Below are 13,844 nucleotides of genomic sequence, written 5' to 3' on the forward strand. Positions count from 1 at the left end.
ACATCAGTTGGCTAAATATAGGTTTAACATTCCTGACACTTGTATCTCACTGGCTTAGGACGAATAGAACATTACTCTAATGAAGATATTTGCATATTCCACTATTTAGTTGCGGCGCCCATGCAAGTGGTTGGCATTGTGGTAGTTGGATGTGAGTGATAACAAAGATCTCTGTATGACTTTAATATCAGATTAGTCTCCTAGCTCTTTCTAGTTCATAGAACAATGTACTTGCTTGGTCACATGGCCTATTTCTCACTTTGGAGGTCAAAGCATCTGTCAAGTTTTTTTTGTTTGTAATGTGAACTGCTCTGGTTAGATGGCATGAGCGCTCTGTACTGTTTGGCAGCACAGAAACAATCACCATGTATAGCTCAAGTTTAAAAATGAAAACGCAACCATGTGTGCCGAGTTTAAAGCAAGCTAAAAAAAATCAAATTATGTTTTTAGAAGTATAATAGTCATAGTATATTTATGTTTCATACCCTATGTGACCAAACGTATGTGGATACCCCTTCTAATTATTGAGTTTAGATGTTTAAGTCACGCGCATTGCTAACAGGTGTATAAAATCAAAGCACACAGGCATGTTATCCCCATAGACAAACATTGGCAGTAGTAGGCACAGATGAGCTCAGTGACCTTCTGCCCTGCTAGGTCTGTCTCGGTTCATGTGGAATTGTCTACAATAGGTATAACAACAATTCAGCCATAAATTGTAGACCACACACATTTAGAGTGCGAGCCTACTGAGTGCCTAAAAACATAGATTGTGGAAAGAAGAGAGGAGGTTGTTATATCCATAAAGTGGAGGCCAACTCCATTTTGATAATCAAGGATTTGGAATGGGATGTCCATCAAGCTCATATAGGTGTGATGGTCAGCTGTCCACACACATTTGGTCATATAGTGTGTGTTATGTGTTTTAGAAGGGTTTTAAAAGGTGGAAGATCTGAAGGCCAGACAGGAAGTAGGAAGTATGCTGGGAAATATCATTTGTTGCAACTCATTAATTCCATTTATTTTTTCTTTATAAATATAAAGTAAATGTATATAACGGTTCACCACCACAATCCACATTATTCCAGCACTCCTTTAGAGCGTTTTTAATGTACCCCAGTATATTTAATGAGATTGAGGTTTGAGGATTGCCGTGGGAAAGCTGTGCAATACGCAGCTTTGAAGTGTGTTTAGGATCATTGTCTTGCTGAAAAAGTAATTCTCTTCCGTACAACTTTAAGCCCGAAGGGATGGTATGCAAGTTACCAACTCTAGATTAGGCAAAGCAAACCCACAAGTGAATATTTTCTGCATCATATTTAATTATATGTGTTATGCACCATTGTGTTCGGTTGTCATGCGACCATTTTTATTTGTCAGTAAACAGGACACTTTTCCAGTCTCCCACTTTCTAATGTCCATACCAAAAGTGGTTTAGAGACAGCTACACTACCTATGGAGGCTGCACTTTGCCAGTCATCTTTTGACCTTGTTCTTCCTTCCTGGGGTAGGACGTTATTGGTTCTACTGCACTTTGGGTGAAAATAGTTTGGCTTCAGGAAATCTCTTCAGTGTGCTTTGTTCTACCCCCTTTGCAATAATCAACTTAGCTGCAATTTGAGACTGGGAATGTTTTTTTTAAGCATCTGGGAGAACAACTTAGCAATGAATTGCTTCACTTCACTAAGTATTGGATTATGTACTGTAATATGAAAATATGTCTGGGGTTCTCCTCCTTGTTGTGCTCAAGTATTAATAGCCATTCAGCCCTCAAGAGTTTGCCTTGACAGCCTGAATATATATCGTCAGGGGAGTGCTAAGGCGGGTGCCGCAGGTGCACAGTACCCAGGTGTTAGCATGAGTGTGTGTCAATATTTGATGTCAGCATGTATGTGAGCATTAGGGTTTCAGGGGTGAGCATAGGGTAAGTGGTGCAAGAGGAAGGAGACAGTATGTGTAAATGTATGGTGTTAGAGTGAGTTTTGTGTTATTATGTGCATGTGTTTTAATAGGAGAGGGTGGCGTGCGGAAAAAATACTGCACTCTGGTGCCATTAACCCTAGGCTCACCTCTTTATTTTTGATTTAACCTTTAGGATCAGTAGCTATATGTTAATATGCATGTATCTACAACAATTTAATACCTCATGATTGTGATCCTTGAGGTTTTTGCTGAAAGAGTGATGAAGAGACATTACACCTTACTGCCTATTATACACCAGTATGTGAGTCTGGAGTAAGATAAATGCAGGCCTAGACCAGACACCTGTTTACACTTGTGCTCTGCCTCCTCTTACACTTACATTCCAACTTTCGGAATTGTTGAAGAATCTTTTTTCCGTGAAGAAGTCTCTCTTTTTTTTTTTTTTTTTTACCATAAACTTGCTTGTCATATGTACATATAATATGTCCTTCTTGTTTCTTTCACAATATTTTCTGTGCAAGGAAGTCTTAAAAATTCTCACGTTATGGTCCATTTGCTACACTTCCTGGAAAGTTAGGACAGCTTCCTGAAACAATATATGTGTTGGATTTATGTAGGTCTAACAGGTTTATAAGTGCGATCGCTGAACATGATAATTCCATAAATTGTTTCATGGAAACCTCATTAGCTGACATCTGAGAGCATATTTTTACAATCAAAACAAAATTAAATTGGTATTAACAAGTTGACTAGGGACACAGACTAACGAACTTCATTAAAAACTGCTTCAACTTATTTGTTAATTTATCTTAATATCCACCCGATGTTCTGAATGAGAGGTTCAATTACTCCCCATATGTGAAAGAATAGCACACTTTTTATTTACTGTATGGATTTACATTACCAGCATAATCTAGTTACCAGCATTTCTAGTTACCATATGTACCCCCTGTTTTACTAGTCAACAACTATGGACATATTAACCATGCATACTACTTTTTATGATCATTTATTTAAAGTGCCATCATGACACTTCCTAAAACTTAATATGTCATTCCAGTATTTGCGCTGCCATGTAAAAAGCGTGCAGCTCTTCCGGTCTCTGTTACGGCCATTTGTGTTTTCTTCTCCTGGTGTGGATGTTTGTCCCAGACCCCCTTAATTCAGGCTTCTTCTGCCTTAACTCCATTACATTTGTTATATATGATGTCATACAGGAAGCCTCTGATGAAACCTTCTGTTCAGCAACATACACTTCAAACAAAGGTATTTTGATTCACTTAGGATTTATACCAGTATATACATTTTTTTTTGTTGTTCAAAATGTGTTAATACTCTTCTCCACGTTTGTCTTATGTCTGGAGCTTACCTTGTGAAGCATTGCACTCACACAAAAAATCTTCATTTTTTATGGTGCTAAAAAAGGAGCATCTGAAAGTATTACTTGTGTGAATTTTACGTTTTAATCTTGTGTTATTTTGAGATCTTTATCCCTATCCATTTTCTTGTTGGTATATCTGCTTTCAAGGATTATACACCCTGGGCAGGGTGCCAGCTCGGCGTTGTAACTGCTACCAAACGAAGAATGTGTTTGTATCTCTTAAGTGTACTTATTTGTGCACTGAATGAATACTCTTCCCTCGAGATTCGAGCTATAGCTACTATTAGAGATATACTACTTTAGTAGGAATTTATTTATCTCTACATCTCAAACCTATGGTGAGACATTAGAAGCATTTTAACAAGCTTCACTGATCCACTCAATTAGCTATTGATCTGGCTTTATTTGTGAATTAACTTTTAACCAATTCTATGGTGGATATTTCTAATGGATTCCCTATATTTTGTCTATTTAGGAATAATTTATAACGCTCACATTAGCATACAAGGCTACTAAAATTGTGGTAACGTTCTTTTGCTCCCGTATGCACAGGTTCTCTGTTATTATTCTCTGTTATCTCTTTGAGGTTCTCCCATTTCTAAATGTTTCTCTGCACTAATCAAAAACTGGGATTGTGGTTAATTCCAATACCAGTAAACAGAAGTTATACGTTTTCCAATAAACAACCCAAGTGGGCCTTTTTACGAAACTGATAACGTGAAGAACAGATGAGTAGGTGCATGTTGGCTGCTTTCACATCAGTAGCTCCCAGAAACCTCTATAGGCTCACAATGTTCATCCACTGTGCCAGAAAACAGCCATATTTATTATTATTGTTGTTATTATTATTCTTCGTAATGCCTGAAAAATCTGTATTGGAAATATTTATATGACCAAAGTCACTCCTTTAGGTATTATCTATTGTTCCACTAAAAGCAATTTGTTGCTTCTAATTTCTAGCCTTCCCTTGACGTCAATCAGATTTGTACGTGCTTTTTGGAGTTAAACATAGTCTGTAAATTCTTAAGGATTATGCACTATTATAATAACATTTAAACTCAATTATTAGCCATACTCCAGACAGAATTCAAATTAAAATAATGTGATTAGGCTTAGAGGGGCACCAATGACGATTTGATAAATTTGGTTTACAAAGGTTAGTTAGGTTAATCATGCTAGCGACTAGTCATCATGATGTTATTAAAGTACTTAACTTTACATGTTTTCACAAATTAAATTCCTGTTGGGAATTCTAAATGAAAAGCAAAGAGTCTATCACTCACATTACAATGATGTCTGAATCTTCACGCTTAAAGGGACAGAAGAGATTTATTATCTTATGTTTATTTATATATTAATTTAATCTATAACATATTAGTAGTCCAACATGAGACGTTTCGTGAGGAGCTTACACCTCCTGGCCGAGGATGGCTTCTAGCTGGATATGAAGAATAGCCATGGTTAAAGTTTTAAAAAGGCCTATACAATCAATGACAAGGGAGTCAATACCTATGTGACACCAGATGTGGAGGAGCAGCATTAATGCATGGGGACCTATTCGGAGGTTTCACAGGCAAGAACAAAATTCAGTGTGTTACATCACTATAATGTATATATACAGGGCCGGCCGAAGACTTAACGCCGCCTGGGGCGAAGTTTAAAATGCCAAAGTGCCGCCCCTTCTAAAGTGCCGCCTGGGGCAATTGCCCCAGTCGGCTCCATTGTAGGGCCGGCCCTGTATATATATATATATAACAACATAGTTCACTCGCTTTTAATGCTGCGCATTTCTTGTGTTAAAGATGAGCTCCGTATATTTTTCTGCTTACAACCACATAAAACCTACCACCACCATGTCCCCTGAGCTGAACTGAATGTTTAAACTTCCTAGTTGTATTAAAAAATGATGTAAAAATACACACTACATCTGACAATGTTATTAGAAATATATTTAGAAGTGACATTTTTCTAGCATATATTTTGCTCATAATCAGCCAAAAAGTAAAGCCAAGCGCATTTACTGATTTCTGGCAAGCTATGAACAAGTATTGTTTATGTCCTCAGATAACTGGTTTTCGTGATTTTCTTTTTCCAATAAATGTGAAGGTGACGCAGTTGACGCAGCCTACATCGCCGTTGCGCTCACTGTTCTCTGCAAGCAATACTCTGAATATAGACATTTCTATTTGTCTTACATTCCATGGGGATGACAAACCTCATTTCAACAAGAACTGCACATTGTGATGTTGTCATTTTAAGGGTGTTAACGGACATCAGATTTTTCCCTGTTGTTTAGCTCGAGAGGAATGCATGTTCCTCAACATTTTTTTTTATTTTTTTTATTTTTTTTTACATTTTTAATGTTAGAGCACATATGATCACGGGCATTCAACATAGAATATGTGCTTATATACCGGTATGTGTGCAAGTAGCAAAATGTTCTTCCATATAACAGGAGCTTACATTGTAGCTGCCGACGGATACAAGAATTAGGTAGGCGGCCATGTATATTTAACTATTTAGTCTTTTTAAAATGCCTGTCAAGCTATTAACTGCCCACCGTTAGTGAGTCACATCCTACAATCCAGCACTGATTTTGCTCACTTTGGTAAATATTAGGTAATGCGATGTAATGTCAGGATGAATGTTATAAATTTGGTACCATGGAGACAAGCCGCACAGAGGGAAAAACACTGACTTTAACTCGAAATCTACATCTACATGCTTGACATCTGCAGCATATGGATTTCTTTCTTTTTCAGTAGACTTTTTTTTTTATGACGTATCCTGCTATTTGACCTTCTCTTCTGATAATCTCCTGATCTCAGGGGATCTAAAACAAAATTTGTATGGAGGAGAGATTAAGCGATTATCCAAAAGCCCACATATCAAAACATCAATTCATTTACTGTTTCTGTGGCAAAGTAATATTTATTAAATCACGGTACTTTCAAACACAAGTTTTTGCAAATGTTTTTTAAAGTGGACAATCAATCAATAAACACCTCAAAAGAAAAACATGAAAAGGGAAAGAACAAAGCCAGAAGTACAGAACCTTATAATGTGATTTACATTTACAGTGATTTACAGTGGCCCCCAACTATTTTCCACGGCTTAGATCTGTGTTGGTAACTACATCAAGATGTCATAATCTAAAACTAAAGGGTCAAATGCTTAGGAATCATGTAAGGAAGGTTTACTTTACTGACAGGGTGGTAGATAAGTGGAATCGCCACCCCCCAGAAATGATAGAGGATAACATAGTGAGGGAATTAAAAAATCCATAGGATAGGCATAAGGCTATCCTGAATCAATGATGAGACCAAGGACTAAACATCAGGAAAAGCAGGCAGACTAGATGGGATGAATGGCTTCTATCTTCCGTTACATTCTATGTTTCTATCAGCCTGTTCACTCATCAGTTACTGGATTACAGAGCATTTACTGAGTAAACCTAGTGATATAATACTAAGGGAAGACTACAAAATCATGATATGTTTAACCCCTTAAGGACAATGGGCGGTCCCTAAACCCATTGAAAACAATGCATTTTGAGCCCGTACATGTACAGCCTTTGTCATTAAGGGGCTAAGGAAACGCGGTGTATACAAAGTATTATAGTCTGTTTAGTAAGTAACCATAGCTACTACGCAAATACAACAGATAGCAGGAGATATTTACAATGCACATTAGTAAGATAATGTAGGAATTTAAGTGTTAATGTAGGAATTTAGGCGTTTTTAAATAGTTAGGAAATATGTGAGCTTTCACTGTGTCTTTAGGGTTTAACTTAAGTTGGAAAGGTTTGCAATTCAATTAAGAAGTTTCTCTGAATTGAGATGCCTTTAGGCTAGGTTTCCACTTGGGTTTTTTTAGCTAAAAACGCCTATAAAAACGCCAATAGCGCCACCTGGCGTTTTTTTGTGAAAAACGCATGCAGCCAGATGTTAGCTGTAATTCAATAGGAAATCGCAAAATGCCATTTCCACCTGGCGTTTTTCTGTTTGGCGTTTTTTTAGTCCTCTTTGGCGTTTTTCTGCTTTTTTGGGCTCTGTGGCAGTTTTTCAAAACTGCAGCATGTTGACACTCTGGCGTTTTTTGCAAGAAATCTTGGCTTTTTTTCTCCAATAGAAGTCTATGGGAGAGAAAAAACGCCATGAAAAAGCCATGTGGGTTTATTGCCTTGGCGTTTTTTATGGCGTTTTTTCCACAGTTACAATGCAGAGGATGGACCCAGTATCTGTGTGTCCTACGAGAAATAGGCTGAAAACAAACAGTTTCACACAAAACAAAGTCCTGGACTGGTTCATATTGAATTTTACACCATTTGGAACAAACATGCCATTACAAACAAACATACGCGACCGGATCCTGCGTGCCAAAAGCAACAGCAAACAATTTGCACCATCATTTGGGGCCAATCTTCCCAGAGGAGCAGACATTCGAAATAAAGCATGCCTTACAAACCACAGAAAAGAGACAAAAGGGTCTACCAAGTAAATGACAGCAGGAGAGGGCAGATACTTGCCATTTATCCTAATCCCTTTTAGCTGGGTGAAACTTCTAACTTGTAAAGGCTGGAAAAACTGCCTAAGGTCAAAAAAAGCAATTTCCACAGAAAGGCTAAAACGCCAGAAAAAACTGCAGAAAAAACGCCAAAACGCAGGTAAATGCAGCGGCAGTTTTCTTGGCAGTTTTCCTGGCGTTTTTCATCAAGAAAAAAACGCCGGACAAAAACCCAAGTGGAAACCTAGCCTTATAGAGACAGTTGGGGGCCACTGGCCATTAGTTACTTTGTGCAATTTAATACACTTGTGGTTACAAATAAAAAATATAGAAGCATGCATTTAACAAAATATATTGCAAATATGCCTACAATTAGAAAAACAGAAATGCACAATTTGTAATTAACTATTTATGTGCTGAAGCACAGCAGGCTGTTGAGCAGCTGTTCAGTGTCTTGATAATGGAAAATTCTATAATATCTGAATCTCTTTTTAGTGAATTGCTTTATTTTTTCTTGTTGTGTACACTTTACCTATAATCCCAATGAATGATTCTAACAACATATTTAACAGACTAATCTACAGACAATCAAGTGGGTTAAATTCACTGCAGACACAAATCCAATGATTGAGAATTTTCTAAATAATTTGGCCCTGAAAGGCTATGCTGAATCTGTTCCTCTTCATATAATACTATTAAAAAAAAAACATACACAAACTTCGCAAGTGAAAATAATGCAAACTGCACAACATCCATACATAGAGATTGGCACTATATGTCAATGCGGTAATGCATAATGTAATTTGACAAGCAAAATATTACATTGGTCATGTATGTGACAAAGAACTACTGAACTTATTGCAGTGTGATCGTAAGCAATGGTCATAAGATTTTGCTTTCTCCTAATTGTTAGTGATAATAAACACTGAATAATGTGCTTAAATACACAATCACTTTTAGTGCCTAAAACTCTTAATACAAACCAAATGTGGTGTTAAAAGTGGCCTTATCATGTAGCAACCAATATGAAATTATAGGAGGTTGGACCATTCATCACCAGTCGATTTGGTGATAATGCCACTTCTAAAACTTTGCATATGAATTGCCCCCCCCCCAATAATCATTGCGTTTTATAAATAACCCATATGGTAGACCATCTGGGGTAAACATTGGCCCTGGCACTGTAACCCCAGAGGCCAAGAAATCACAGCCACGTGTAGTCATCAGGTGCACCAGCCATCTGGCATTAACCTGATGGCCAGTCCAGGCCTACTTATCGTGGTTCCACATAAGGCTGCCGAAGAGCTTGCATACAGAATAACGTTTTCAGATATGCCTGCCAACTCTCATACACATATTTATGACACAAACACACATTTTGTGCTAATTTAATTCCAATAAAGCCCACTCTAAAAAGATGTCAACTGTAGGTGTCTTATTTAAAGAAAATTGCAGGCTATTGAGAAATGTGAATTTTGGAATAAAACTCAGCCCTTAAAAAAAGCCAATTTGCATTTGCAACAAAACTGCTAAATAAAAAAAATATACAATCACCATGAGACTAAGCATTTATTACATTTCTGGTAATAGTGTCTGAGCACACACAATCAGTACTTTCCACACTGCTCACATAAACAACATAATCCACAATCCAATATAGTCCTTTTTGCTATAAACCAATCTGCCAATTGCTACCAGCAGCATTATCCTTAAACTCTGTTTATTGTAAGTTCTCCAAAGTGTCTTACTGTGTTGTACTCAAGAGCTTCATTGGCGTAATCATGAATTGTGGTGACTGTATGACTTGGACTACTTCTGCCAGGAAAAGTACGCAAACTGCAATTAGCTACAGATGTAAAAACCCATAACCCAGCTGGATTAAAAATATACACACCACTTAACACAAATCATAGTTCGCTTTCTGCTTACGTCATGTACCTTACAAAGCCCCCTCCAGCTGTCTTAAAAATGTTCAGCAGAGAGTGAACATATAAGACATGAGCAGCCCAACAGTGTCTGGAGAGTGAATGAACAGCATGTACAAGAACAACTACCTATTTTCTCAATAATCCAAAAGAAACTCCAAGAATGATAGAAATTAGTTGAACTACAAAATATATGTATAAAATATATATTTTTTCGTCTTTTATATATTCTCCCATGTGAGAGTGGAAGAATTGGGCAGGGAGCAGGTGTGGCTAAATGCCACTCCCCTGCCCTAGAGAACCAGAAGAGTGACTAAGAGACTCAAGGAATCAGTTCTTTACCTAGAGACTCCAGGTCAAACACAGAGAGTTTCCAGGTATGATTATTGGACTTCAGCACATGGACCTTTTGGACAAATTTTTTGTTTCATTTTTGGTCCATTTGTTTTCTGATGTTTTTGCTTGGACGAATTTAATTTCCTGCCCATTAAGTATGGACAAATTTCAGAGGACTTTTTCAGAGGTCGCTTATCCTCCCTCACAATGTCTCCCTACCTTCTCCGCCAACCACTTCTGTGCCCAGTCTTCTTTTCTGCAGCTCCACATCTTGTCTTGCTTCTGGTTCTTCTGTATTCTTCCTTCTGTCTTCTTTCTTGGTCTACTTCTCCACACTATCTGCTCCATTAACCCGGCCTTCCAAAGCAATTTTGCAAAAGGGCAGAGCCTCTGTGCAATCCTCTCCCCTGATTGGAGGAATGGGGAAAGGCTGTCCCTGTGGTGGTGTGTGTGTGTGTGGGGGGGGGGTGCAAGTGCTCTTGGAAGCTTTTGCAGAAGTACTCCAAGAAGGGAGAATAATGCAGATAAACCTTAGGAGAAAGAGAGGTGCGGAAACACTTTGATTTTTCTGTGGATAGCTCAGCATTATTCTGGCCTCTTGGAGTACTTCTGCAAAAGTGTGGACCATGCCACCAAGGCTCCTGCATGTTGAAGAAGCACTCCAGAGGGCCTGGTTACTGGAGTGGATAGAGAGGGGAGAAGTGGACCAAGAACAAGACAGAAAAAAGAATACAGAGGACAGAAGAACAAGAAGAGGCAAGACAAGAAGCGGCGTTGTGGAAAAAAGACAGGGGCATGGAATGCGTTGAGGGAAAATGTAGGGAGAGATTGAGAGAGTGAGTGAGAGTGAAAAAAAACAACAAAATGCCAACAAAGGTTTGGAGCTAACTGCTTCGTTTCTGACATTTGTACCAATCCGAATGCACAAGTCTAATGATGCCTCTTGTTCCCAGCTGTTTTTCTAACTTGAGACTTATCACCCTAGCTTGTTATATGGCACACTACTAGATCTTGAGATCTATTTCCTTCTACAGTATCCAAGTCCCTCTGCCCCTATCCACTTTTCTAGAGAATTACTCTGTATCATATATGTTAAACTCCAGCCACTGTGCCTATACAATGATTGGTAAAACTAAAATATAATGTTCTGGACAAAAGTTAAAGGTTTAAGGTATATATATATATACTCACGTCTATAAATATTGCCAATATCACAATTCTCTTACCCTTGTAATATTCCACTTGCAAATTCCACTTATTGCAGCCATACATTTCCTATGTCTAATATTTTGAGTTTAAACCTATTTTTATTAATACACATTTACCATTTATACTTGTCATATTCAACCCCTCCATCCATTCTTTTATCTTTCTGTAGATGCTGAATCACCTGATTTTCATTAATTTTCTTTTATGGATGAATATTACACAAAGGAGCTATTGTGTGATTATAATAACTTCTTTCAAGACATAATCATGCTTTTTCTCTAATACCAAAAATAATATTAAAATAATAAACAGTGGCATTTTACATGATTTAAAAAGCAGTATTTTAGAATTATTTACACTTTGTCCTGAAATCACATAGATTCTAAATAAAAAGGTTTGAATAACTTTTTGGTGTTGCTCAGGCAACAGGGTTATTAAAGGCCATGAGCAAATCACTGTAATAATTTTTAGAGATTGTAATGTTTAACCTGTTCACTTTTTGCTACTCTTTTTTTTACACCCCCCACTATTTTATTTTCCCTCTCTCACTTAACCCTTTTCTTTCAGTCTTTATCATATTTGAAGCAGATCTGTTTCTTTTCTCCAAAACCAACAGTGAGCGACAGATCTGCTTTCAATATGATAAATCCATGTAACTGTGTTTACGGATTAAAACAAGCAATCTATATGTTTAAAGAACCCACTTCAAATGCATACCACGGGCAAAGGTGGATCTGCAGGATTATTTCTGCTCATTATTTTATCTCTGTCCTATTGTTAGTAGATGGAAAAGTCTATGTCTAGACTACCTTTTCTGTGCTCAATTTTTCTATACTGTACATTTCAAAGAATATGTTTTGGAAGCAACTGTGAATGCATTGCCTTAGCCACTTTATCACTCTGTGAATATATAGTCCGTCCAGCCCTGGTCTTCCCAAAACAATTCCCATTCCAAGCCCAATATCACAAGTTCTTTACCTTTCTACCTCCTAAGCCCCGAAAACACTTTTCTTGCCAAATCCAGTTTTCATTATGAATGTGGCACATGTCTATTCTGTGAAATACCAGAGGCACTTCAATGTTTCATTAAAATGAAGTCATGCCAAAAGAGCATTTTTGCCATGGTTGTACCTTTAAGTGCATTAACTGCTTTAATGCTTAACAAAGCTGGCAGTCTTTCATAACAGAACGTAAACTAAACACTTCACACCCTCTGACAAAACAGAGACTAACAATTTCGAAGAAATGTGAAACCTCTTTTATTAGGCACTAACTGAGACCTAGATGTTCTGTGGTAGGAAAGATGTGATGAAGAAGGCAGGGTATGTCTAAGTGTATTTTATCACAGTTGACCATTTGACTGCTGCTGGAGTTGCCAGTAGTAGGGCTAGACTGGGGATGGCTAGATGTCCTGGCACTTTAAGGCCAGCGGCCACCAAATTACATATATGAGACCCCCAGCTGGAGATGCACAGGCGTATGTTACGTTTTTAGACTGGAGTGGCACTATTGGTAAAAATGCATGCTATTCCGGCCCACCGCATATTTGATCAGTGTGCGAGGTGGCAAGCATTAGAGTTTCGTTTTGTACCATTCACATTTTGACTTTGTAGCCTCTTTACCTACTGCAGGGCTGCTTTCATTAACAACTTTTTTTGCAACATATAGTTGTAAATAACAGTATGACATAGTATATCAACTGCCATGATGTGATCAAGTTAATGCCACAGGAACTTACCCTATAAGAAGTTTAGTAATTATTAGATTTGTGCATTTGAATTTGTATGAAGCCACAAATATGAGCCCAGACCCCCCATGAACCAGACAGAAACAAAGCAAAAACAATTTTTCTACCAAAATTTGTGGCCTCTTTCACTCACACTCACTCTCTTACACTTTCATTCTTGTTCACAATTTCTCTTACGCTCTCTAAATGTTTTCCTACCTTCTCTGCCAACCACGCTTCTGCCAAAAGTTGCTCGCATGATCTTACCCTTATTACATTCTAAGCATTAAGACCTGCACATTTCAAAACTTCTACCAGAAACAACCATGCCATAAAGATGCCTCACCGTTTCAGACTTACAATGACCATTTAAAATAACAACATTAAATCAGATTTATTCATTCATTTTTAAGACCAGGGCTCTAGAGGCTATGGCGACTATTTTGCATCATAATGGATGTTTATATGTCCATCCATCCAAATTCAAGAATTTCACAAAGAATATATATTTATGAATGTCTAGGCCCAAAGAAATAAGAAAGAAAGAATAACAAATGAAGAGGGTTACAGATAAAAGGTGAGTTTGAAAAATGATGTTATCACCGTAACCACCAATGGAATGTTCCTGCTGATTGGACCATTCCATTGGTCACTGCGGTGATAATGCCATTTTTTTTTGCATCAGAAACACTTTTTATACATAATTCCCCAAGATTGGCAAGTAATGGTAAAATCATGGATGTCTGTTGTGTTTGCTAAAGGTGTGAAACTTTACTTTGAAGGTGTTGTGGTAATGAGAGAAAAGCGAGGTTGTTTCATTGTTCCCTTTGTGCCACTC

This window comes from Spea bombifrons, chromosome 1 (assembly GCF_027358695.1).
Source record: "Spea bombifrons isolate aSpeBom1 chromosome 1, aSpeBom1.2.pri, whole genome shotgun sequence".
NCBI lineage: Eukaryota > Metazoa > Chordata > Amphibia > Anura > Pelobatidae > Spea > Spea bombifrons.